The 23,026-nt window shown below is 39.8% G+C and overlaps 1 protein-coding gene across 1 annotated transcript in view; it reads left to right on the top strand.

Annotated features, from left to right (window-relative positions):
- Positions 1-23,026, top strand: part of kremen1 (kringle containing transmembrane protein 1) — a 107,787-nt gene that overhangs the window by 64,587 nt on the left and 20,174 nt on the right. The gene's annotated exons all lie outside the window — the stretch shown is intronic.

Raw genomic sequence — 23,026 nt, forward strand, 5'->3', positions numbered from 1 at the left:
TTTCATTGAGCCAACATCAAGTCCTAATTTGTTTATTGAAAGAGCAGCCATGCTCAACTCAAGAACTCGTATTAGACAATCAGATAACACTGTGAGAATTAAGCAATAAAGTTTATGACTTATTTCTTTCACCTGTCATAAAGTGATTAAAAACATGTCACACCCACATCTGACTGTAAAATGCTGATTAAAGCCTCAGGCTGAAACGTAAAAATTTCCTCCAGCTGCTGTTTGTTTGTCTCATTGAAAGTTATATACTTTATTGCAAGTGCTGAACACCACCAAAGCCAATACGGTGTTGCAGGTTTGCGGTTTCTTCGTGTCTGTTTTCTTCAATTTGCTCGACGTCTCTTTCGCTCAGCTCTTTTTGTGTTCCTAGCTAGTTTCTACTCGTAACATTTCAGCTATTCATCACAAATCTAAAGTCTTGTGCCATTCAAAGAAATTAAGAGTAATATTGAAAAATGTCCTCCAGAGATGCTGTCAACATTTTGCCACATTGTCAACAGGAAGAGTTGAAGTCATAAACTGTATAGATGCATAGATGGATTGATGTGATATGATGTGTGTGTGCTCTGGTTGTTCTTAGCATTGATCTTACTATTTAGAAATAATAACCGTTGTTATGGGGTTTTAACCAATCAGAATCAAGTATTTAACACAGCCAGGTGATAAGTAAGAAAGCCAGGTAAAGCTGCAGAGTTAGTCGGAGTCAGTTCCAGGACCAAGCATTGTGGAGTTGGGAACAAGAACAGAGAGTCAAATCCATCAATGTTCAATACTACAACGCTCAATGAGCATACCATTGCATTAGAAACAATAGATGTACCAAGAGCTGTACCTGACTTTGCAGTAGCTAGATGCATCCACATGCATTTCTTGAATTGCACTGCTGTGAAGAAAGAAAAAATATGGCTTATGTTGAGAAAAAAAAGCATCTCTTCATTTTATGATCGCCACAAGTGCTCGTCATAAAAGGCAAGAAGCTGTGTTGAACATGTCAGACCTGTGGTCTGAAGCTGCACAGCCCTGCCCCTGGCAGGTTTTTGTCACCTACCTAGGGGAGCTGTCTCCTGTAATTCTCTCACTCTTTCATTGTTTTTCTGAGGCTGAATATGTCTTCTGGATGGGCTCGCACCAGCTTTTATCACAAGCAACCGTCCTGCCCAGCATACTGCAGCAGGATCAGGCATCATTGAGAGGAGGAGGGTGTGTGTCTGTGTCTAGCTGTGTGTGTAAGTTTGTCCCTCTGACAGTGTAAAAAAAAACCAAACAGATTTAGAGCTTCAAAGTGAGGACATATCTTTGAAGTGAGCTCACTTTGGCCTCTGTCTAACCCCTTTATGAGGCTCCTGTTTGTTAAGTTTGTGATAATTGAGGTTTGAGTAAGGTCAGTACTGAGACTCAGTACTGAAAACCTAGAGAGGAAAAAATTGCTGATGCATTTTCAAAGTCTGACCTAAATGTTTTCCCTCTTGTGTTTATGGCTCATGAACAGGTGAAAAAGATTTTGCATACGTTTTCTAATTTCCTTATCATTCATTAAGTTCTTTTGAATAACCAAGGATTTCATTTTTGTGCACATTAATGGTCTGAAAATAAAAAGGAGATTAAAAATTGTTGATTTCTTTTTTTTTTTACATATGTTGTTATTTTTTATTGTTATAATTGAGAGGCTTAATGGCAGCACTATTCAGTGGTTTAAAAATGACTAGAGAATAGGGATGTGTGCATTCTGTCGTCATCACCCTTGTTAGTCAGCACCAGTCGGTTAAAGAAGTTATTAATATTTTGTTATTGTAGGTCAAATGTTGTGTCTAAGCTTGTACCACTAGCACAGGCTAATGTCTACTTCCATTATGCTATAATTCTCTACTACCCAGATGTAAACAAGCACAGATGACAGATGGCACCTCGATGGCAGTTTGGCAGTGTTTTTATTTAGAAACTGGAGTTAAAGTTTGATGTAGTTGTGTTTAGTTAAACTGGCTGGAAATTGACTTTAACATTGTTTACCTGCAGACTCTGTGATCCTGTGTTTAGCTGTTTCAACAAACTGGGCTGAGTTTGACAATTTGTGAGTGTTTTCATACCTTCAGACTTTAGTTGGTGAGAATTTAAATTTCTGTTTAAATTACCAGGAAATTAGTCTTTTAGGAACATTTTCAGACTAGAGGCATTCGTTTTTGTCTTATCTAACAGTGCTGTAACATCTCCCTAGTGGCTATAAATTCATTTAAGTTATTGAAGAGTTAAATGTTGTTGTTTTTACTTGAACTTAGATTTTAAATAATATAGAAAGTATCCAGGAAACCTTTTTTTTTATCTACAACTTCACAAGTCATAAACACAGGAGAAAAATGGACCTAGAAAATACAGGACAAAAATGTTTTCCTCACCTGTTTCTCAGGTCTTCTTCATAGGTCAGTTAGTCACATGCTGATGCTGAAGTTGTAGCAAGGAGATCTAGTGTCCCCCCCCCCCCCCACCCCTTTACCCATATATACCATATATTAAAAGGAAATGAATCAGTTGTTTGGTTTGTGAACATATAGTGAAAGATTTGTAGCAGTTGAATATAAAGGCTTGTCACTTTGCCTCAATGGAAAGATGTACAGTCCTCAAAAGAAATGCTGTTGGCCAGAATTAGCTCTTTGGCCTTACCGCCTCCAGGCTTGTAGATAAGAAAATTACCTGCCAAGATTATTTTACACCAACCAAATTAATTATTATACATCTTTCATAGAAATATGTCAACTGTTCTCTTCTTTATATAGCCATTACATGTATAGAATTACCACGGGTGCAGTGGCAGGAGATTTAGGGTTTAATTTAAAAGCTGGACACAGTTGAAGTTTCATGCTTGGAGGGCTGAGTTAAATTTCTACCAACATTAGAGAAGTTAACTATTCACACACTGGAGGAAAAGGAGAGTGTGTATCAGCAGAAAAGAACAGTTTGAAATAATATAAAGTAAAGAACATACAAGACTGAGCAGAGACAAATTGTACTATTAATTCAAGGTTCAGAGGTGCTACATTTAAATGTTTGTGACGCAGACATCTATCAGTCAGTCCTGTCCCCTTTCACCTGCATCAGACCCGTCATTACCTATGGAGCTTTGAACACACTCTTTTTATCTTACCCTGACCCCTCACCTCCTCCAAGCCCCGCCCACAACTCCCCTCAGGGGAAATACCTGACTGCAGTGCAGTGAGGAAGCCCTCAGATAGAAACTAGAAAGTAGAGACTCTCAGAAAAACAAGCCAGAGGACATCAGGTAGATTTAATCTCTCTGCCTCTCTCTTTGTGGCTCCTTCCCTCTCTCAACATGGCTGAGGTTAAATCAGCCAGGGCCATTAGGGAATTAAAGGTATTGATTACGAGGAGACCTGGTTGTATAGACTGTTTGCTAATGAGTACAAGTGGAGGGCTTTTGTTTAGGGCCTGTCTAGAGAAAGAGAAGGAGATGAATAGCAAGGCAAACAATTTAGCTCTCAGAAACGAGGGCTCAGAGCCAAATGTAGATCAGTGAGGTTCTGCACATGTGCAGCAAAGGTAATTTTATTGTTGGATATCATTCAGCAGCTTGTGCAATTAAAGCTAACAGGTGACTTTGCAATTTTTCAGTTTTGACTCAATGTAAGCAAAACCTATTAGCATAGTTGGTTTGATTTATAATGACAGTGAAAGACCAACTTAAGAGCCTCCGGCCGGCCACCTTGTAGCTCTGAGAGCCGGTGCTTTGAGTTGAATGCTAATGTCTCCTTACTGTCCTTGCACTGAGCTGCTTATATTTAATGCGTGACAGCTAAAAACAGTTGTCAGCTCTCCAATAAGCACAAAGTGTAATCAATCTTGATATTTAATGAAGAGTTTACACTTTAAAACATCACACAGAAGTTAGAATCAACAAAGGTGGACATTAATGCACAAAATAGGACCTCGATTTGCAAAAACAAAAAATGCTGAGTCATACTGCTAGCCACAAGCTTACAGCTCTGCAAGCTGTTATTTGGCTTTATTCATGCGTTCTTAAACAAACAAAGTGGAGTTATTTACTCAGCCTTTGTCTTTGACACTTACAAGTCAATGAAACGCACCCCTTACAAACAAACAGTGTCCAGCCAACAACGCTTCAGATCTTTTGCAGTAAGGGAAGCAGCAGCGTTAGAACCATAGACTGTATGAATAATGAAATGTAGTATCCATGACGTCACCCATCTGTTCCTGAGCGCTTTTTTGAAGCCATTTGTTAGCGGCAGCCATATTGGAAATGCAGAACTCAACCAGGTATAGGGTGACGTAAAGAGGCTGGGTTTGATCCTCTTAGCCAACAGCTATGTGTTCCCGTCTGGCAGTCCAGTCAGTCATGTCCTTATTTGGGCAAAAACTCGTAATCTTAATATCTTCTGAACCGTCGCTTTAGAAAAAAAATCACCTTCCCATACAGTGCGCGCCGATAGAGAAATTAGCGACTAGGCTGAAGCCGTTTTTTGAATCAGGCTGTAAACATGATTTATTAATGCTGCAAAGATCGGCTTTTTTGAATGGGTGTGTATGTGGTTTGTGGTGTTTCTGCAGCCAGCCTCAAGTGGATTCTCAATGAACTTCAGTTTATACCAGTTCCGCTTGGGCTTCATATTTTGAGACTGGAGGTTGCCGCTTGGTTAGCATCGAGGAAATTTAACTCCTTATATGGGAATGCTACTAAATGACCAGGAAGGGGCACCATAAAGCAAAACATTGTAAAATGTTCTTTTAAAAGGAAAGAATGCTCACTATGCACACACTGACGATGCAAGCAGGGATTCCCTAAAAACATAGTATTTTGCACAAAATGAAGTTAACACCAGCCACCATGGCTAAAAAACAATATTGGTAGGTTCATCAGTCTGGTTAGAGCCAGATATCTACACAACTCTTCCATAGACTGTGTCAGAAATTATAAAGAACAAACATTTAGCTCTCAATAAGGTAGGCCCTCATCTGCCAAACAGCAGATTTCAATGAAACGTGTTCTGGATATTCATCCTCAAATGAAGATAAATCAGTCTTTGACTCACAAGAGCAACATTGAGGCCAAAAATGACACAGTATGACAAAGACTAATCTGTTGGATAGACTTCCATGAAATGAACTGTGCAAATTCAAGCTCCCCTGAGGATATTTCTTTTGATTTCTGTCGTGAGTACTTCATTTATTGAAATCTAGTTCTACGTTTTAAAAAAAAAGGACAAGTTAATATTTGCCTTGAACAGAGCACATCTTTGATTAACAACCACATGCATTTTCTCTTGTTCTAAGTCAGAACAAAGAGTTTCTTTTAAGGTTCCAGGATTGTTTTGACTCTGGGAAAACAATAAGAGTGCTGTTATGGAGCTCATTACAACTATTGCCATAACTACAACTTGCAGCAGAACGCCTTTTGGTGCCTATACTCACGACTGAGTCTATTGATGTTTGGAAAGAGGATATTTTTCTTACTCTGCGTGTCCTTTGTAATACTTCTACATCATGGAAGTAGTTTTATTCCAGTTGTCTTAAAAAAAGATGCACAAACAATACCATCTACATTTAAGTTGTATGTAGGAATGTAGGAGCGACTCTTATTTGAGTCGTCAATTGTAAGTTTCTTGCATGTCTTGGTATTAAATGTATCCAACGCATACCCACTGGATTTCAAAGCTCATGTGAGGAATTTTAGCTTGTCATAAAACAGACTGAAACTAATTTGATTCCTCTCAGCGACCTATAAAATCAAAAGAGACCACAAGCAAGAAGATGGATTATTTACATTCATTTTTAATGCTTGTAGCCATAACCACCAGGGAGATATCAGACAAAGTGAGTTACAGCACGCAACAAAAGCAGCCTTATTTACAATTTCCCCTGCAAAGATTCACAGTGAGTTATATGATTGACTGCTTAAAGACAGCAGGATGAGATGTTTCATCAGAAAAGGCTAACTACATATGCACAGGACAGGTTCAGAGAGGAGAAGATGTACCCCCTTCATCCACAAAGGCCCCAAAATTTGCATTAATTCTTGGTGTTTCAAATTAGGTTAAAGAGTGTAGATAACACTAGCAGAGCTAGCACCACCAGTCTCTGGTCCTCCTTGCAGGTTAACGATAGATAGATAGATAGATGGATGGATGGATGGATGGATGGATGGATGGATGGATGGATGGATGGATGGATGGATGGATAGATAGATAGATAGATAGATAGATAGATAGATAGATAGATAGATAGACAGACAGACAGACAGACAGACAGACAGACAGACAGACAGACAGACAGACAGACAGATAGATAGATAGATAGATAGATAGATAGATAGATAGATAGATAGATAGATAGATAGATAGATAGATAGATAGATATCTTTATTGTCATTGTACAGTGTAACAATGAAATTCGGTATGAATTTGCTTTCTTCTTAAATGCCTAAGAAGAATAAGACTAAAGTAGAATAAATTATTATTAATTAGTATTAATTATAAGAAAAAATAATCAATAGAATAAACATAGAACTATAAAAAATACACAAATACACTGTATTTGCTTCACATTGCTTCAATCGAGTAGTTATATTCCAGTTTAGCCAGACACAGTCTACATACAACTTTATCTCCATTTTCAGGATTAGAATCCTGCCAAACCGCACCATGCTACGAGATGTCATTGCTAGTTTTCACCCAGGTAGCAGAGAGTTATAGCATTCTAGCAATAGCCATTAACTGGAGTAACAGCCCCAGCTAGTGGCAGGTGGTGAGTACAACTTAGACAATCAATCAATCTTTATTTGTATAGCGCCAAATCACAACAAACGTTATCTCAAGACCCTCTCCAAATATAAAACTTCCTTTAACAGGCAGAAACCTCGAGCAGAACCAGACTCATGTAAGACAGCCATCTGCCTTGACCGAGTTGGGGTTGGAAAGAGGGATAGAGGAGAATAAGAGAGAGAGAGAGAGATGATAGTAATGAGACGGATAGTAGTAGTAGCAGTAGTAGCTGTTGCCACTGGAGTCTGGCACGTCCACAGCAGCAGGACATTTATGGCAGTGACTCAGGAACCTACGAGACAAGGGAGCGCAGGGACAAGGTCTACGGTTGGTCACTTTAATGGTAAAGGGAGAGTTAAAGTAAGTGATGGGGGGGTGAGATAGGATCCTGGTGTGTCAGTGTGCCAGACACAACATATGACATGGCATTTCGAGGCTGCAATAATAAAACATATGACACTGACCAGTTATTCTCGTGCTGACTAGCAGGAGTGATGGCACTTAATAATTTAGTCAACTTAACGCCCTAGAGTAACCTGAAAGTTCCTCACAGTGGCTTCTCGAAGCAGCAGCAGTAGAAGAGTGTTGTGGTTGCAGATAGATTCTGTTCACTCCGATTATAAAATCTAACAAGTGACAGAAATGGACTGAATAAGACTTTTCCAAACTGCACAATTATACATGTTTTCACATGAGGCAAACTTTCTTTTCACCTGAACTTTCCTGGAGACATTGTCACTTTTATCCACATCCAGATAACCCGAACAACCTGCTCTAATCTGTCGCCAACTCTATCGCTTTGGAATTGAATGATGTTAAATGGAAGTGCCCCGCTGCGCTTATCTGACGCCTGTGGTGGCCACAGAGTGTCTGCTCATCTTTTTGCCCCGCTTTCAAGTCCCCTGGGACTCCATGGTACACAATCTGTTTGGTTTGTCACGGGGGAGGCAGAGCAATGCATCACGGCGGACATTTTTCATCTTCTTCCTCCCTGCATTGTTGGGCCCAGCCTCTGAGAGGGCACTAATTATTCATTTAAAGCTCTGGCTCTTCCCTCTTCCCTCTAATTAGATGGTTAGACACTCTCCCAGGGCCCCAGGCTGGGGGCATTGATCTCCTCCATCTCAATCTTGTTGTAACATAGCCCCCACCGCACACACACACACACACACACACACACACACACACACACACACACAGAGAGAGACACACACAGAAATGTTTAAGAGAGGATAAAGAGGACATGCAGTTACAGTAAACGTGTATGAGATATACTGATGCAGCGTACAGTGAAGTCTCTGTCTCACACTAGCAAAGTCAGTCTTTTTGACACAAGCACTGCTCTCATTTTGTCCAGTAATAAGAACCTTATTGTCTGACTGTAAACTGTTCCCATCTCCAAGCTGGATAATTTATCATCACTGTAGAAAAGCAAAGCATAAACCCAACAGAAACACATAATAGAAACTCCCACCTCCTTACAAAACAATACAGAGTTTCCAGAAAGGGTCGTCTAGGGGGACTTTGTGGCATGTTTCTCAGTTTCTCTTTTTGTGTTCTCGTCAGCAAGACTAATCACAGGCTAGATGAAACGCAGCAGCTGTATTTGTTTATGTTTATTGAATATACTGTACTACAAAAGGGGTAATAAATGGGGCCGAGACACAAAGAGAGCAAGACAGAGTGGTGAATAAAGGCACAGGGACAGCCCGGGACAGTGTGGGGAGCAAAACACATAAACATGGAGTGTGATAAGTGTTGTTGCGCTGCTTTGCTGCACGTCACATTCTTGGTTAGGCCGTGCATGTTCCAGTAGGTGTGTGTGAGTGTGTGTGTGTAGAATAGTTAACCTGCTGGCGGTTCATTTATGGTTTGGCAGGATTGTTTCCAAGAACATACCTGTGTGAAATTACTTGCATCAAGCCTTTTAGCACTTGAGGAATGTGCTTTTAAAACCCTGCCTCTCCTCTTCTGACCCCACAGATTTAACACTTCTCCTTTAATGTGGAGGCACTAATGACTTTTTCTGTCTGTGGTTACACTTTAATTGGATGTTAATAAAGCAGTGGTGCTGCTTTAAGGATGATCATAGCTACAGTGAATGTTCAGGTTTGCTCTTAAACTGCTGAGTTGATTTTCTTTCATGCTGCCACAATAGGTACTCTGACATTTTCTTGGCTTTAGGTTAAAATCACTTTATTCTAACGGAATATAAAAGAATCAGATGGACGTCAAACTCAGAGTAAAATAATAATCTATGAAAGAAGCCCGTGTCCACAAACATGTTTTAAGATCAATGAGGCAGAAAAAGAAAAACATGTCAATGTTTATTCAATCACAACGGAAGAGATTTCTGATATGAAATGCCAACAATGAAAGGAGATGTGGGCCTCACATTGAAGCAGAATTTATCAACTATAAAGCAGGTATGATACTAGTCTAAATATCTAATTTAACTATACATAAGCCACACTGGCCTGACAAGTCCAGTCACAAACTTATTTCAAGATATTACAAGACAAAAATGAAGTTTAACATCTAGTTTCACAAAACGTATCAAGGCATTGTGCTTGTTGCATTACAGTCCTTATTTTTGGCATGACATATTGAAAGAAGATTTATATCTGGACTTGTCGGGTCAGTGTGCACTGGGACATTTTGAATGGTAATGACAAAAATACACTCCGCATGATTTGACCTTTGTGCAGTGTTAGCTGCTGTGTACTCACAGCGCTTTCTTAAAATTTAAAGAATCTAAAATAGTTTCTTCTTCTTTTGCTATTTAATGCAGTTAGCATTCTTCTTCTTCTGATACTTATTGCGGTTAGCAAAAAGCTTTAAGAGGCTCTATAGCCACCGTCTGACAGGAATAATGTATTACAACCAGGCACCGGTGAAAATGATGAAGAATTCTACTTTTAAAATGAGATCATATTTGCCTTAAATCTTCAATTTTCTAATAAGTGAAAGAATATTCGAGTGTTCGAAAATCATGTCCCATCCCTATTAGTTAGTTAGTGAGTGAGTGAGTGAGTGAGTGAGTTAGTTAGTTAGTTAGTTATTTAGTGAGTGAGTGAGTTAGTAAGTAAGTTGGTTGGTTAGTGAGTGAGTGAGTGAGTGAGTGAGTGAGTGAGTGAGTGAGTGAGTGAGTGAGTGAGTGAGTGAGTGAGTGAGTGAGTGAGTTAGTTAGTTAGTTAGTTAGTAGGTTGGTTGGTTGGTTGGTTGGTTGGTTGGTTGGTTGGTTAGTTAGTTAGTTAGTTAGTAAGTTAGTTAGTTAGTTAGTTAGTTAGTTAGTTAGTTAGTTAATTAGTTAGTGAGTTAGTTAATTAGTTATTGAGTTAGTTAGTTAGTTAGTTAGTTAGTGAGTTAGTTAATTAGTTATTGAGTTAGTTAGTTAGTGAGTTAGTTAATTAATTAGTTAGTGAGTTAGTTAATTAGTTAGTGAGATAGTTAATTAGTGAGTGAGTGAGTGAGTGAGTTAGTTAGTTAATTAGTTAGTTAGTGAGTTAGTTAGTTAGTTAGTTAGTTAGTTAGTTAGTTAGTTAGGTAGTGAGTGAGTGAGTGAGTGAGTGAGTGAGTGAGTGAGTGAGTGAGTGAGTTAGTTAGTTAGTTAGTTAGTTAGTTAGTTAGTTAGTTAGTTAGTTAGTTAGTTAGTTAGTTAGTTAGTTAGTTAGTTAGTTAGTTAGTTAGTTAGTTAGTTAGTTAGTCAGTCAGTTAGTTGGCTGCAACTTGTGATGATTTCCTCCTTCTGTTAATCTGCTTTTCATAGCTCATTGGCAATTTTTTGGTCAACTAAGTCAGAAAAATATGACTTAAAAATTACAGTGCAAACCTCAAATATATCCACTAAACTTTTTACAGAAGCAAACATTGAATATGCTTCCCTTTAATCCTGTTTTAATAAGCAGAAGGACCTCAAATTGACAAAACTTATTACTTGTTGGAAATTTAAATTACATTTTTAAAAGAATTGAGAAAATATTGGTCATTTATTCTGCTACTAGAAAATGTACCAAAATAATTTAAAGCACACTGTACCTGTTCAGTGGCCCCTTCAGTTTTAGACATATTGTGTCCCTTATACGTGTAAAAGTTTTCTTTGACTGTTTGTAATTTTCTGTCAAAATGTTTGAGCTGCTCTTTTTTCAAGTCGACCTGAAAACAGATATTAAACTCTCAATGAGGCCTAAACCGAAGTAAACATGCTCTGATCAGTTCTTAGCAGATAAGCTGCTTTCATGTATATTATCTCATAATAGCTTTTTCAAGTCTAGACCGACAAACAGATCAGCCAAAGTAATCATTTAAAAGAATCTGATGTATAAAAAGGGACAAAGCGTACATGGAGGAGTGGAGAAGTTATTCTGGAGGACAGACGCACAGTTCCCCATGACTGCAGTCATTCATTATGGAAACCTCCTCAGAGGAGATATCATTCAGGATCTGTGTGGGTGACATCAGTCAGGCTCTTTAAACCGGCCTTTCATGCTCCCACATCCAGAATTCCTCAGACGGTTACTTACAGTCTGTTCAGTGTTTTCTCATCGAGAGAACAAACAGGCCTCTAAATAAACAAAATCAACTCACAGGGGCGATCTTTGTGCAGCACAGATGATGAATAAAGATGACTTTACCTGTGTGGAAATCAAGGGAGGAGGAGAACTGACAATGTTGGCTGAGAGTAAGGTTTCTTATAATCTAAGATCCTGCTCAGACAAAAGCTGCAGACGCGTGTTGACTACCATACCTCAGAATCTGGAGCACAGATATTTTAAAGTATGACCCATGTATGATCCCTATTGGAGTATGTATTATGTGACATCAGCATTGTAAAATGTTGTATCTGATCCCAGGAATGAGACCATGTCACATTTCTGATGCCGGCGCAGTCATCAGTGTACTCACTCAGCTGATGAAATGTAACGCCACACTGGTTTCTAAAATCTAACCTATGTAAAGGAAAGTCCAAAAGTCTTAAATACTGTGTTTCACATTGTTTGATACTCAGAATTTAAACACATATGTCCATCTGCCTCAGTCTCAGCAGATGTGTGTCTAACATGAGTCTGGTCCTGCTGGAGGTTTCTGCCTGTTAAAGGAAGTTTGTCCTTGCCACTGTAACTTGCTAAATGCTGCAAAGTGCTCTGCTCATGGTGGATTGAGATGAGATCAGACTGAGTCCTGTCTGTAAGATGGGACTGGATCTGTACGGTCTAGACCTGCTCTGTTTGGAAAGCGTCTTCAGAGAACATTTGTTGTGATTTGTCGCTATATATATAGAGAGAGATTGACTGATTGAAAATGAAACCTGCTGCTAAGCTAATCATGCTAATCATTAACTAGTCAATTTAAAGAAAATGTAACGGCTACATATATATATCTATATTTTTTTTTCAATTTTTGGACATTTTCGCCTTTAATGGGCAGGACAGCTGAAGAGAGACAGGAAATGTGGGGAGTGGAGAGTGGGGGAGGACCATAGACTGTAAATAAAAATGGACAGCGTTGCTCCGCCTCTTCCCGTTGTACAGTTCTGAAGCCAAAAAATCCCTCTCCTGGGCGCAGCCATTGTGCAGCCAGAGCCTGTGAAGCCTTTGTAATAAGCTCCGCCCTACAGCGTAACGTCACAAGACGCTGTGTGTCATTTGAAGTTTCGTTCTACGGCGGCTGTGAATCAAAGGAAACCAGGAAGTAAAACCCCGTTTTTTAAACTCTAATAACTAACGAAACATAAACTTTTCAGAAAAAAGAGGCCTTGGACACAAAACAGTCAAATACTAACTACATATCACCACAGCATACAGATGTGAGAAACATTCGTACGACGTGTATTTAATTTTTAAAGTTTGACTGCTCCTCCATTCAAATGAATGGGGGAGACGGATTTTTTGACCTATACTGCAGCCAGCCACCAGGGGGCAGTCACACTGCTGAAAGCCTCACCACCAGGGCCGTATCCGGCACGCTTGGGGAGGACATGCAGTAAATGTTCGAGGCTGGAATCGAACCTGCAATTAGGACTATAGCCTCTGTTTATGGGGCACGCACTTAGACCGCTAGGCCAACGGCGCCCCAAACGGCTACATATTTAATTAATAAATGAATCATTAAGGCAATTATTGTAGCAAGAATTTGTAAAATATTTGTTGCCTTAAGCTTCTTAAATGTGAGGATTTTTCAGCCGCTTTGCGACTCTAAAGTCTGTGGGTTTCAAACCATTTGATTAATATTTAATTTCAGGACCTCACCGGACCTTTCTTGTTTGCATTGTATTAAAAACAGAACTTTTTTTTTTTTTTTTGTGAACACTGGTTTCTGATATCTATCTTTGAGAATTATTAAATGTGAAAACTCTTTAATATTGTATTAAAAATTGTCTGACATTAGTCAAACAAGACAGAAAAGGCATATTGAGAAACATCAAGCTCAAATCTATCATTTTCTTAGTCAAAAGAAAATGAAAGGCTTCATATTTTTTCAATCTTTGAATCATTAAAGTACCTTTTCTCACATGGGTTTGGAAATATTTAAGGCTTTAAGCTTCTTGATTGTAATGTTTTTCTGCCTTATAAATGGAAAGTCGTCGCTCAATTTTGACCTTTCATTTTTGTATATTTAATATTTAAGAGAATTGATTGATGGAGTCCAATAATCTTAAAAATCTTCACGGTAAATGATAACAAAATTAAATCACCGGCTCTTTGTAAGCACTGAAAAAGTTCCATCACCAGCCCTAATTTTGGTGCTTTAAATTAATGTTTCATTTTATCACAGGCTCTTCTACCTCCATTATTTCCCTGCCTTCAAGTCTCTCATATAAAACAGACTCTGGCCTGAGAGTGAGTTCATCTTTTCTACTGAAACCCTCCACTGCTTCAGTGTTGATCATAAAACAGAGACTTTAAAGGTTCATTGTTCCAGACGGCCTCATATTGCCCCTCTCTCTCTCTCTCTCTCTCTCTCTCTCTCTCTCTCTCTCTCTCTCTCTCTCTCTCTCTCTCTCTCTCTTTTTTTCCTCGTCTTTAAAGTGAAAATATGTCACGCTGTGCTGGGTGAGAGCGAGCGAGCAGAGTTGTTGGGAGTAAATTTATTTTGAAAAGAGAGACACCCAGAGTCCCGTTAAAAGAAAGCACTCTCTTTTTTCCTCTGCTTCTTTTGCTCTTTACCCTCCAGATGGCATCGAAATTTATAACTGTAATTATGTTTCCTTAATAACATGTTTGCCCCCTCAGCTCATCAACCTGTTTGCATGCTTGCTGCCAAGTGCACTTGCCAAAGCCTGCCGCTCATGTTTGATGTTGTTACATATATCCCTCTGTGTTGTTCTTTTCTCTGTCTCCTTCTCTCTCTCGCTCTCTGATGTGTTTTGGGTCGGCGCTGTTGTTGTGTCTGCTGCGTCCACAGAGGTGTCTCCTTCGCCCTGCCAGACAGACTCCCATGAACTTTGTTGTTTTGCCTGCTGCCTTCTGTCTGCATTACAGTAGTGTTGCATTGTGGGAAGGGCAACTGTAACTGCTTTGTTCTGAGCTTAAACAGCATGCTGCCAGGTTGAGATGAGTCTGGCTGCAGTCGAGCCTTGTTTAGCTCTCTGTGTCTGTGGGTTTTTTTTAACTTTGTGGGAGACTCCCGCTCCTGCTCCCGCTGAGATCTCCTGAGGTTTTGAGAGGTCTGGTCTTGGCTGACTGGAGCATTTATGCACCTTGTGTTTCCTCCATTTCTCCCCTCTGGCTCGTTAAAGTCTAAATTCCTCCGACGGCTTTGAAGTGTGTTTTAGAGCTTTTATTGTACACGCAGTTATTTGCACTTGTTGCGCCTGCAAAGCAGATGTTTTAAAGAAACAACACTTTGCTCTGGAGTTTCATGCAGGAACAATTTGACTCTGTTTTTTAGACAAATGTACATGCAAGGAATGTGCATCTTCTTCTTCTTCTTCTTCTTCTTCTTCTTCTCTAGTTCCATACAAACCTCTGAGGCTGTGCTGCGATACGATCCCACCACCTGCTGCTCTTCAGCCAGCGCTTCACAGCCCCTGGGACGAGAAGAGGACAAAGACAGATAAATTGACTGCAGTCTGCAATCTTCTTGTCAAAGCAAAATGAAAAAGGAGCACTGCTGCCTTTAATCTGGCTGCTGAGCCCTGCAGTAGCATTTTCCCCTCTGCTTTTCAAAAGCTCCATTGAAGTGGTAGCTGTCTGCCTTGCTCGGAGGGGAGGGAGGTTGCTGGTTCCCAACCAGGTGTTTATCTCTCGTCTCTTCTCATCTCCCCTCCTGCACACTTCAGCGGGGTTAATCAAGTGCATACTTAAGTGAGGGGTAGAAAAGGAACTGCTGTTCCAGCACTGTCTTGTCTCACCCTGAAAATATGAAACATTCATATTACTGTCATGTTTGCCTTTAACCTGTCAGATAATCCTGCACATAATCTCAAGTGTGCGCCCTGGAGTCTGGCTAAATAATTCAAACAGCCGTATTAATTTCTTTCTGAAGCTTTGGCGTAGATGTGGTTGTATTACACAAGATTTCCTCCGGGTCTCGGGTTGGTTTAAGGTATTTTTCTTCAAGTGTTGAGTCGTCTGTCAAACAAGTTTACGCCAGCAGCTAATCATGGACACAGCAAAAATCTCAGTGGTCATTTAACGGTCAGCAAACGTGGGTGAAACACGAGCAAGACTGGCTCTCTCCCTGCCAGTCTGTCTCACATTTTTTCCCCTTCTCTCTCTCTCTCTCTCTCTCTCTCGCTCTCTCTCTCTCTCTCTCGTCTCTCCTTCCTTCACACATGTCACACTTTTTTCCCCAAAAGCCTTCGGCCTCATTCTTACATAAACAGAGAGAAGCTTCGGCATCTGTTATGAATGTAGAGGAGATTTTTTTGTGGCAACCAAACATTTACATTGGCAACCCCAAAGACAAAGCACATGTGTGGTCTTTGTCGGGGTTACTTCGGTTCATGGAGGCAGTTTGAGTGATGCCCCTCTACACTGGTGCTCTAAATATTTTAATGGAGTTGCATGCTAATCCATCCTCTTTTTTTTCTTTTGGAGGATACAAATAAATTCCAAAATTGAATCATGACAGGCTTGTAAAAAATGATTCGAGTGTTTTCTGTTTCTCTCTGCCAACAAACTGGGAGCCAGTTGTTCGCTGGTGGAACGGGCTGTCATCAGAGGAGCAGACGGCTTTCAACTTACAAATATTGTAAAAAGAGAGGCACAAACTAGTGATAAAGCTCCAGAGATAGTCTGTTCTAGGGCAGGGTGAGTTGATGAAGTCAGGGGGGAGAGAGTATGTTGTCAGACTTCAGCAAACAGGACTCTGTTGTTCCACACGTACAGATACGACATGCTGCTGTGTGATATCTCACTTCTGATCAAATAGATGTCTAGGTGGGGAGACTGCATTGCAATATTCTCTGGATAATTGCATTTGCATCTATATCAGAGTTCAGCAGAATAAGTCAACGCCAGGGCTGTGCAAGAATACTGATGCAGCAGAGTAGCAACATACTTGTTTTCACAGTAGTATATTCATTGTCCTGCCCCTCACATCGATACATTAAATGGATCCAAAATTGAACTCTACTTTACACTGTAAAAAATGCCCCTCCAAAAACAAGAAAAAAACTTATTAAGGTACTTTTACCTTGAAATAAGCAGAAAAAATCTGCCAATAGAACAAGTGAAAATTTGCTTGGTAAGATTTCTTAAAATAAGACTTAATATTTAGAAAACTGTGATCTTAAAATTAGCAGGGAAAACTTATTCTAAGCAATATTTTATTAGTAGTTTAAAGCTTAGTGTCTTAGAATAACAACATTTAGTATTTTTTCACTCAATAAAATATTTATATCACCTTAATTTGAGTTTTATTATAGAAGCACTTCACTAGGTTTAAGACCATCTTGTGCTTTAAATAAGATGACAAAGTTTAATTTGAGAATTTTGAGATATAATGTCTTCTCATAGTGAGCTGGATATACTAATATTCAGTCATGTTGTTTTTTAGGATAAGCCAGCTATGCTATAAAGTAGGTGTTTCATTGTGTGCATGTAGTTTGAGGATGTATATTTTTATCTGATTTAGAAGAAACAGTGTCTGAAAACTGAAACCAAACCCTTAAAAACAACAACTTTTCTTTCTTTCTTTCTTTCTTTCTTTCTTTCTTTCTTTCTTTCTTTCTTTCTTTCTTTCTTTCTTTCTTTCTTTCTTTCTTTCTTTCTTTCTTTCTTTCTTTCTTTTATCAATGGAGCTGTTTTCTGATAGACTCTCCAATAAAATGCATTTACTTAAAGGCCCTGTGAGGAGTTTTTAACTGGCTGAGAAACAGACTGAAACTGATACTGATGCCTCTTTATGACCCTCAAATGCGAACAAGACCATCTACAACAACATTGATACCTTCTCTGTTGTCATTTTTAATGCCTGAAACTGCTCTGAGGGGGTAGGTGTCAGAACAGATGATTGACATCTCGCTTTAGTAACACCCTTTTTTGGCTGTTTTCCTTGCAAATAATCACATTGTGCGATAAATCTAAACCTTAAAAGACAACAGGATGAGGTTATAGTCTGAAGACACTTATTTTGCATGGACAGGACAAGAGATAAGAGGTATCACTTTGTCCACAAGGGGGCGCCAGAATCGATACAAGCTAAAAGTTCCTCACAGCAGCTTTAAATCAAGTAAAGGGTTTGTCTTAAATCAAGATTATCCGTCTTCTACAAATAAGATCTCAGCTTGAAAAATGTACAAAATGTTACATAAACCTTGTTTCTTCTAAATTACAACTCAAAACAAGATCATTTCAAGATTGTTTGATTTAACAAGATATTTAAGATGTATTGTCTTAAAACAAGTCCCTCTATCTTGCTCAAATGTTACTTATCCAGTCAATGCATCTTAAAACAAGTTGGATAAGACATTTTGATTAAAAAATGAGACAATTTCACAAGGTAAGATTTTGAGTTTTTGCCGTGTATTTATGAAACACCTTTTATACAGAGTGCTTCACAGAGAACAGACAGACAGCAGTAGGTAAAATAATAAAAGACTGAAAGAGTAAAACAAAATCAAAACAATACAGTAAAATCCAAAAACCTCTGCTCCTGTATGTGCCCGTAGGAAGCTCCTGAAGCCAGAGAGAACAGCAGTCGAGTAACATTAAAGAGGGGGAAGAGGGGAAGTTAAGTTCTAGCACTGGATAAAGAAACTACTGAAAGAAAGAAATCTGACATTTCAGTGTTTTCACAGTTGTTACCCTCTAAAGAACTAATAAACACGTCCACAGCTCTGTTCAAGCGCGCAAGAAGGAGCTGAATTCTGTGAGAATGCAGCTGCTCTTCATTCTGCCCGCTGAGTGTGACTCTGCTCTGCTCTCTGTCAGACTTTAAGACTCTGTAAGCCTGATAGGAATACCATATTACAACCAGGCACTGGTAAAAGACAATGAAAAATTGTACTTTTAAAATGAGAACATTTTCAAAGTAACTTCATTTTTACAAAGTGCATGAAAATTCAGATATTTGAAAATCATTACCCACCCCTACTACCCACTGACCTTGACCAGTGACCCTGAAATAAATTCTCAGCCTCACTTTCTGTAAATTAGAGTATTGCAATACGCATTGTTTTATATTACGACCCATGCTTTGTAGGTCTGTTCAGCTCAGCGGTTAGTTGCATGCTCCGAGTACAGAGGCTACTTTCCCCAGGTTCAACTCCCACCCTCTGCCCTTTGCCCCATGTTATACTCCACTCTCTGCCCTGTTTCTGGCTCCATTGTCCATCATATCTCTTAATAAAACATAGTTGTAAAAACAAAGCTGACTCTGTAGGCATGAGGCCAGATTTTGGCATCAGAATCAATCTTTATCAATCAATCAATCTTTATTTGTATAGTGCCAAATCACAACAAACCTTATCTCAGGACGCTTTTACAAACATAGGAGGTCTAGACCACTCTATGTCAAATTATGAACAGAGACCCAACTTCAAGACAGGGTAAGACTCAGTCTGACCCCACCTTAATCCATCATGAGCATTGCACCTCGCAGTATTTAGCTAGTTACAGTGGTGAGGAAAAACTTCCTTTTAACAGGCAGAAACCTCAGGCAGAACCAGACTCATGTTAGACAGCCATCATGCCTCGACCGAGTTGGGTCTGGAAAGACAGATAGAGGGGAGTAAGAGAAAGAAGTGATAGTGATAAGACGAGTCGTAGAAGCTGTTGCCGCTGGAGTCCAGCACGTCCGTATCAGCTGGAGTCCAGATCGTCCGCAGCAGGAGCACGTCTACGGCAGCTCAGAGGAATCTACGAGACAATGGAGCTCAGGGACTCCAGAAAGGTCTATGGTTAGTAACTTTAATGGGACAGGAAGAGTTAAAGAAAGTGATGAAGGGGTTGGGGGGAAGGGGGTGAGCTAGGATCCACTTGTGTGTCAGTTTGCCAGTTCCTCCGGCAGTCTAGGCCTATAGCAGCATGACAAAAGCTGGTCCAAGCCTGATCCAGCTCTAACTATAAGCTTTGTCAAAAAGGAAAGTTTTAAGCCTACTCTTAAAAGTAGAGAGGGTGTCTGCCTCCCGGACCCTGACTGGAAGATGATTCCAAAGGAGAGGGGCCTGATAACTGAAGGTTCTACCTCCCATACTACTTTTAGAGATTTTAGGTACAACTAGCAAGCCTGCATGTTGGGAACGTAGAGTTCAGGAGGGGTAATAGGGCACTATGAGCTCTTTACGATACGAGAGTGTGTTCAGAAGTGTTCTGATTTCTATTTGTAGTCATAGTCGTATACCAGTGGTTCAGTGGGCTTTGGCTGCACAACCTTGTGGAGGGTAAAAGAGTCCGCCAGCCATAATGCAGTCACTGAAGCAATCAGCCTCCATTCAATGTAGATTTAGCTTTGATTAAAGCTCCTGTGAGGAACTTTTTGGATGATTGGATTTGGTGATTTTGGCGCCCTCTGTGGACAAGGTGGTACGTCTCATTTCTTGTCTTACCTTGTCCTTCACATCTACGTGGTCAAAAAAAATCTCCTCCTGCTGTCTTTTAAGAAGCAAATGTATCACTTATTGCAAATATTTGATCTGAAAAATGTAAACAAGGCTGTCTCTTGAAGTTGCTGTTAGTCGCCTTATTTGAACAGTGAACACAGGCGTTGAAATAGTCACCCAGGAAGATGAAATCTTGTCACTAAAGGTCTTGTGTGTTTTTTTGGTCATAAAGAAGCATCAGTGATCATTTCAGTCTGTCTCATAACCATTCAAAAACTCCTCACTGTAGCTTTAATGTCTCTAAGCAGAAATCTGCATTTGATTGCAGGTAAACTCTTGGACTTGCTGGCCTCTCAGTTTGCTGGTGAGACTGTAAAGAATGACAGTAAAGGGAACATGAAACCCCGCTCCCAGAGTACGCTCAACACCAATCAGATTTGCTCTTTTGTCCTGGTGAATTCCCCGTCTTTCATTTCTTTCTGTTCTTCTAACAACAGGTCAGTCCTTTGAAGAGTCTGAAGCAGATTAAAATATTAGATTTGTACTCTTTCTTCATTGATTTGATTTCCAGGTTCAGGTTCCACAAGACCACAAGAAAACCTGATTAAAAACCAAAAGCCTCAGAAAACACTTTGAAGACACACTTAACATGGTCTGTGCTTTGACATCAAAATTAATTAAGAAATCAAAGAAGTTTGGTCGGAAACATGATTGTTTCTTAATGTCACATGCTTTCGATTTCTGCGTCCACGTCTCAGAGCTGCTCTGACGGCTATTCTGGGCACAGCCTTTGCTCTTGTCTTCTTCTAATGATCTCTACGGTCTGATGGAAATAAATCAGAATAGACTGAAAAGCTTTCAGGAGGACATTTTTCATACTTGCAGTGGAAATTACTTTCACATTGTGCATTCACTTCTGTTTGTTGGATTTGTTTCACTTCCGAATGTGGAAATGGAAGAAGAGCGAGTCTCTGTTTGAATGGAAATGAAAAACAAATCACTTCTTTGTCGGCACTTCCTGAGCTATTACATTTCACTTGAAAGCTTTGGATTGTTTAATTACTGAGCTGGATTTAGAAGATGTGTTGTATTTGATGAACACTCACTGGATTAAGGACAAAGAGGCTGATTTGTCTGGAAGGTGTCAACATTTATCTTCTATTTGTTTGGTCTATGATCCACTTGTGATTGCTGGCCTATTTATGTCGCACATGCCCCGGTCCCTACTCACAAACATTTAAATGTTCAATAGTTGCAACAGCAGTTAAATCCAAGAGGATATGAGGAAAGATTGAAGTCTTATGTAGTTTCTGTTTGCAGAGTTTATAAAGGCTTGACCAGGTAGTAAACCCTGAAGTGAAAACTTTTAAGCATGAACTCTTGTGAATGCTCTGGTACATTTTATGGACTTTTAGTTAAGAATTCAACCTGCATTCAGGTAAGGGATTCAGTATGGTGAACGGGTGATTATGCAAATTAGAATCCTGACATGAAGCCACCTGTTCATTATCCATTATCCCCCTTAAACCCAGTCATCAACAGCAAGTTTACACAAAATGTTTATGTAAAGATAAGGGATGTCAACAATTAATCAAGTATAGATTAATTAATTGTTATGAACTTACTCAAACACGTTTTTGTTTCAATTCTCTATCACATGGAACAAACATCATGTGGTCTCATATTCCTTTCAGTTATCAGGGAGGTGTTTTAAGTTTTAATCAGCTGACTAAAGGTGTTGTGCACAGAGGAGACGATCAGCTGGGGGCTGCAGCTGAGTGACAGGTCTCCACGAGCGCTTTTTTTCTCCGCTGCTGGACTGATTATGACCCGGTTGCGCTCCCGGCTTACACATGACCACGTTCACATGCTTATTTTTCTCAATAAGAACGAGTAGACAGAAAACTGGACACTGTGAGTCTGAAATATGTTTCTGTTCAGTTCCCTTGTTGAAGTCTGAGCCTTCACTTTTATGACTGTGTCCGCAGAGTTTATGAGCCTGCTCCACATGTTGATATTCAGCGTGTTTAGTGTTAGTACAGGGCTGCACAGTGCCTCACAGCTAGAAGGTTCCTGGTTCGAATCCATGTTCTCCCAGTGCATGCGTGGGTTCTCACCGGGTTCTCCGGTTTCCTCCCACAGTCCAAAAACATGCTCACCAGGTTAACTGGTCACTCTAAATTGCCCGTAGGTGTGAGTGTGTGCGTGAATGGTTGTCTGTCTCTCTGTGTTAGCCCTGTGATGGGTTGGCGACCTGTCCAGGGTGTACCCTGCCTTCCGCCCAAAGCCAGCTGGGTTAGGCTCCAGCCCCCCGTGACCCCTAATGGGATAAGCGGTCAAGATAATGGATGGATGGATGGATAGTGTTAGTACACCTCAATACGATCCGTAGCTATTCAATACTGTCAGTTATATACATTGTGCCTGAAGGAAAATTGAATTTTTTGACATGGACATTTTTTTTAAATTATTTTATTCTTTTAAAATAGTCCCTCATATTGCAATGGATTCTCATCAGCCTCCTTTCAGTATTCGTTAATGTTAAACTGACCATTTCACTCTATGATCAAGTTAAAGTCTGAGCCTGCTCATTAAACTAAACATTTCCATTTCAAAGTCATGTTAGCCAATGGGAACAGGACTTCTGCAGGAATATTCATGTTGACATCTCTGTCCTCATTCAGCTCTTCTTCTTCTTCTTCTTCTTCTTCTTCTTCTTCTTCTTCTTCTTCTTCTTCTTCTTCTTCTTCTTCTTCTTCTTCTTCTTCTTCTTCTTCTTCTTCTTCAGCTAGTTTGTAGCAACTAGCATCTTAGAGATTCTGCCAATGTCTGGATTGCAGGACAGGATGTTGCTTCACTTTTCCCTATCATTGATGTTTGGAGTCCAGCAGCTCCTCAGGCTGCTCTCACATCTGTGCCTGTCAACTGTCATTATTTCCCCACTCTCAAGACCAGCCTAACATTTTTGACACAGTGTCAACAGGCAGAGGTGAAATTTTGCCGGACTCTTTTTTGTAGCCGTGTGAGATCAGGTTGTCCCTAGTGTTCCCTTGGCTGTTAAGAGTTAATCACCAGTGTAATCAGTTTTGAACAATCAGAATCAAGTATTCAACACAGCTGTGTAATAATGCAGATCTAAAGGTCTGGACTTTATCTCATTCCCAGCACTTGAATTTATCAAATACCCCCTTGAAATGCGAACTACAACAACTCCTCCTTTCTTTTGACATAAATACTTGTGTCA

Source organism: Notolabrus celidotus, chromosome 9, assembly GCF_009762535.1.
Source record: "Notolabrus celidotus isolate fNotCel1 chromosome 9, fNotCel1.pri, whole genome shotgun sequence".
In the NCBI taxonomy this organism is placed as follows: domain Eukaryota; kingdom Metazoa; phylum Chordata; class Actinopteri; order Labriformes; family Labridae; genus Notolabrus; species Notolabrus celidotus.